The sequence below is a fragment of the Elephantulus edwardii genome, unplaced genomic scaffold (assembly GCF_000299155.1).
Source record: "Elephantulus edwardii isolate Elephantulus edwardi_28Jun2011 unplaced genomic scaffold, EleEdw1.0 scaffold00296, whole genome shotgun sequence".
Taxonomy (NCBI): Eukaryota; Metazoa; Chordata; class Mammalia; order Macroscelidea; family Macroscelididae; genus Elephantulus; species Elephantulus edwardii.
Window position 1 is genome coordinate 1,448,495 of NW_006400046.1, and position 5,518 is coordinate 1,454,012.

The following is a 5,518-nucleotide window of genomic DNA, read 5'->3' on the forward strand; positions in this document are numbered from 1 at the left end:
ATATTCCTTCCATCTTCTTTTAGTACTTCCTGGATCATTTAATATTCTGCCTCAAGCATCCTTAATTATAGCAACTTGAGGTTTGAGTTTGTGCTTAAGAAATGCTGAGAGAGTTCGGCCCTTTTGATTTTCGTGACAGATAAGTCCCATAGTTCCAGTGATGATACCTTCCTTAAATCCACAAATTAATCTCACTGCATCTTGAAGGTGTCACCAATAGGTGTGAGAAATCACCCAGGGTCTTGTTTCCACAGCTGGACAACTCTGATCTTGTTCCTCAGCCTGCTAATTGGTCCCATTCCCAGTTTTTCTGACATCTGTGTTTCTAACATCCATATAACAGCATGCTGAATGAACACAGCTGACTTAGACATAAAGGCATGGCAGTTTCTTAAAAAATAAACTCATCCTGAAAGTACTGCCCTGGGATAGTCTTTAAACCTTAACTCCCAAATATCCCCTGATATCTTCTTAAAAGCAGCCAAGTTTAGCTTGCCTGGTAATCAGTGTCTGCCTTGAGCCCTGTGCTCTTTTGTGGTGCTGGGAAAATGAACAGTGAATATACTGGAGACTGCCAAAGACGACACAAATCTGTCCCGGATGAAGTGCAGCCAGAATGGTCAATAGAATGGTGAGAGCTCTTCTCACATATGATGGGCGTGCTATCAGCAGGGGCCCGTCCACACTTGGAAAAGGCAGAGAGGCAGCAAGGGAGAGGAAGACCCTCTACAAGATGAGTCAACACAGCGACTGCAGCCAGGGGCTCATGCACCACAGAGACTGGGAGGCTGGAGCAGCAATGGGCCGGGTTTTGTTCAGTTCTGTTCAGTGTGGGATTGCTATGAGCTGGAACAACTAGATAGCAACTAACCACAAACAACCCATGGAATCAGCCTGGCAGCAGCAGTTGGAAAGATTACATGGGAAACTCTGGAAGCAGAGAGTTTATGTTAAGGGGGAGGAATGAAAAAGAGTTGCAGACTTGAAGAATGCAATCAACACCTCTGAAAATTGCTCATAGAAACTGTTAAGTTGGTGTATACTCTGTGTATGTTTTCCAAAACAATAGCATAAGATATGTATGTGGCCATTGTTAGGCGCCATTGAATTGGTTCTGATTTATAGGGACCCGGAGCAGAAGAGAATGAAACACTGCCCGGTCCTCACAGTCCATCCCACAATCACTGCTCTGTTTGAGTCCATGGTTACAGCCAACATGGCAATCTATCTTTTTTTTTCTTTTTAAAATTATTATTCATTTTAATGAAAGTTTACAGAGACTTAAGATTTCCATTCATTCTTTGTTGCACTTTTCTCCCTGTTCATTCTTCCCCCCAGTTCGCTCTTCTCTTTGAAAAGTAAAAGAAAAATTCTTTCATTGTTATACAATCCCTCCCCCCAAGTTTACTCCACTATGCAGCCTTTGTTCTGGACTCCTGTCATGACAATAATACCTAATCATATATTTCTCCTAAAGAGTTCTCTCCCTCATCTATTTCAATGCAGTATACATTATTTATCCCATCTTTCTCAGTCTCCCCCTAACCCCGATGTCAGTCCTGTTTTACATCAGTGGCACTATGCAATATATTGTCCTTTTGTGACTGAGATATTTCACTCAGCGTAATGTACTCCAGGGTCACCCATTTTGAAAAATATTGCATAATTTTCTTGTTTTTCAATGCAGCATAGAATTCCATTGTGTGAATATAATGCAGCTTCTCTATCCATTTGTTTGTTGATGGGCACTTAGGTTGTTTCCAGCTCTTTGCTATTGTAAACAAAGCAGCAATAAACAGGGTTGTGCATATATCTGCTTGGGTGGCGGTTGGAAATCCATCTTTTATGGAGGCTCTTCCTCTTCTTTGATGCCCCTCTACTCTACCAAACATGATATCCTTCATGGCCAAAACCTATGAGAAGAAATTTTGACGTCTTCCCCTCTAGGGAACATTCTGACTTGTACTTCATCCAGATAAGCTTTGTTTGTTCTTACGGCAGCTCACACTACATTCCATATTTGTACCAGCAACATGACTTAAAGGCATCCATTGTTTGTCAGTCTCTCTTAGTCTTTGTCTTAGTCTTAGGCTTTCTCCTATATATGATATCATGACTTCAATAAGGCACACCCTAGTGCTCAAGGTGACATCTTTGCTCTTTAACACTCTGAAGAGGTTCTTTGGGGCAGATCTGCCCAGTGCAATGACTCATCGGCTTGTTTACTTCTGCTTCCACGGGTGCTGGTTGTGAAGCCAAGTAAAATGAAATCCTTGACAACTTCAATCTTTTCTCCATTTGTTACGATGTTGTTTGTTGGTCCAGTTGTGAGGTTTTTTTGGTTTCCTTTATGTTGAGGTATAATCCATACTGAAGACTTTGATCTTCATCAGTAAATGCTTTAAGTTCTCTTTACTCTCAGAAAGCAAAGTGATGTCATCTTCATATCACAAGTTGTTGATGAATCTTACTCCAATCCTGGCTTCGCATTCTTTCCCAGGCAGTCCAGTTTTTCAAATAGGACACAACTCTGACAACACAGATTTTCTTATTTGAAATATACAATATCCACTTGTTCTGTTTAAATGTTCGGTGCAGGTCCACATAAACACAGATTGTTGTTACGTGCTGTCTGTCGCTCATAGTGGCCCCATGAACAATGGATCTGAACCCTGCCCTGTCCTGTGCCATCTGACCATCTCTAACACACTTAAGTCCATTGTTAACAGTAACTGTGTCAATCCATCTTGTCAAGGTTCTCCCTCTCTTACACTGACTTTCAACTTTTCCAAGCATGACGTCCTTCTCCATGGAATGACTCTTCGTAAACAACATTCCCAAAGTACTTGAGATGAAGTTTTACCATCCTTGCTTCCAGGCAGCACCATGGTTTCACTTTCTCTAAGACAGACCTCTTTGTTCTCTTGACAGTCCATGGGATATTCAGTACTTTTCTCCAACACCACAACTCAAAACCATTGATACTTCTTTTGTCATTCATCCTTAATCATTGCCCAACTTTCAGATGCGTAGCAAGCAATTGAGAAAAGGATGGTTTGGATCAGATACACCTTAGTCTTTAAGTTAAGCTAAAATATTTTTAAGCTAAAGACCTAAGCCTTTAAGCTGACATTATACGTGAGGCCCCTGACAGCAGATTTCCCCAGTGTTACTCATCTTTTGATATCTGAACTGCCGATACCAAAGATGTTGATTGTGGATTTGACCAGGGTGGAATCTTTGCCAACTTGAATCTCTTCTCCATCCATCATGATGTTGCCTACTGACCTGGTGGTAAGGACTTTTGTTTTCTTGATGTTGAGATACAACCCATATTGAAGGCTGTAGTCTTTGATTTTCTGCAGCAAGAACTTCAAGTCTTTGCTCCCAGGAAGCAAAGTTGTGTCGTCTGAATAACGCAGGTTGTTGATGAGTCGTCTTCTGATCCTGATGCTACAGTCTTCTTTATAAAGTCTGGATTATTGATTTGTTGAACATACAGATTGAATTGATACAGAGAAAGCATACATCCCTGATGCATATCTTTCTTGATTTTGAACCATGCAATGTTCCCTTGCTCTGTTTGCATGACAGCTTCTTGGTCTAGGTGTATTGGTTTTATGTGAGCACATTTAAGTGTTCTGGGATTCCCATTCTTCTCAATGTTAGCCATAGTCTGTTTTGATCCACACAGTCAAATGCCTTAGCATAGTCAATAAAACATAGGTAGACATACTTTTGATATTCTCTGCTTTCTGCTAAGATCCATCTGACATCAGCTGTGATAGCCCTGTTGCCAGGATGTCTTCTAAATCCTGCTTTAATTTCTGGCAGTTCTCTGTCAATTCACTGCTCTAGCTATTTCTGAATAATTTCAGCAATATTTTGCTTGAATGTGATATTAATGACTGATAATTTCCATGTTCTGTTCAAATACGTAGTTTTTTACACCAGATCATTCCCATTTCCCTCACTCCCCATCCATCAAACTGTATGACCCCAAGATTAATCTTCCCCTCCCCCATCCTCATCCCTCTGCTTCCACCCTTGAATCCTCATACTCATTCTACAATAATGGTTTTATACAATATTTGTCCTTGTGGGACTGAGTTAGTTCACTCAGCATAATGCTCTCTAGTTCCTCCCAAGTTGGGCAATAATTTTGTGCTGGTTTATATACAAAGCTCATAAAGTTCATATACATTGTTTTTCTTTTTTTTTAAATTTTATTTTATTGTTATCATTTGTGTGTGTGTGTGTGTGTGTGTGTGTGTGTGTGTGTGTGTACCATCAAATCAGATTTGACTGGTACAGGAGGAGATTGTTCCTCCTTCTCCAGCAGAGCATCTGATACATTGTTTTTCATACCGAACCTTTCCCCTTTCCTTTACCAATCCCCACCTTGTGCAACCCTATGTTTAAGCATGCCCCTGCCCTCCTGGGATCCTCGTACACACTCTATAATAATGATTTATATAGTCTTTTTCTTTGTGAGACTGAATTCACTTAGCATAATGCTCTCCAGTTCCTCCCATGTTAGGTAGTAACTTAGAAAATTATTGCTCCTGCATGCTACATAGTATTCCATTGTGAATGCACCCTAATTTCTCAATTCATTCCATTGTGGTTGGGCATTTGGGCTGTTTCCATGTGCTTGCTATGGTGACTAATGCTGCTATGAACATTGGTGTATAAGAATCTGTGCCTCAGTTCTCATTTTCTCAGGGTATACTCCAAGCAGTGGAATAGCTGGATCATATGGAATTTCTATGTTCAGTTTTTTGAGGAAGTGCCTAACTGCCTTCAAGAGTGGTTGTACATTTTACAATCTCACCAACAATGTATAAGAGTTCTATCTCACCACATCCTCTCCAACATTTATTACTTGCTGCCCTGCTAAACTTTGCCACTCTTACTGGAGTGAGATGGTACCTCATTGTGGTTTTGATTTGCATCTCTCTTATTGCCAGTGATTTGGAGCATTTCTTCATGTGTCTATTGGCCATCTGAATATCCTCTGTGAAAAGTCTTTCCACGTCTTTGCTCATTTAGCAATTGGATTATCAGTCCTTTTTGTGCTCTGAAATAACTGTTCTTTGTCTTTTTAACTAGAATTTTTTATTATCCACACAATTGAATGCTTTTGTATAATCAATAAAACATAGGCAAACATCCTTCTAGTATTCTCTGCTTTCAGCCAACACTCATCTGACATCAGCAATGATACTCTTTATTCTACATTCCTTTCTGAATCTGACTTGAATTTCTGGCAGTTGTTGGTGGAGATATATTTCTATCACCACACACACACACACACACACACACACAGAACTCATCTTTCTGACTTTGAGACACTGAACAAGCAATATCTGGCCTCATTAAAATTGTATGGATGTGTTTTTCACCAGGAAACTCTGGATTTCATCCAGAGTCTTGCTCTCTTTACTAATGATGCTGACCTGAAGGAGATGCACACACGTCCCTCAGAGGCGACAGAAGTCAACTGTAGTCACGTGAT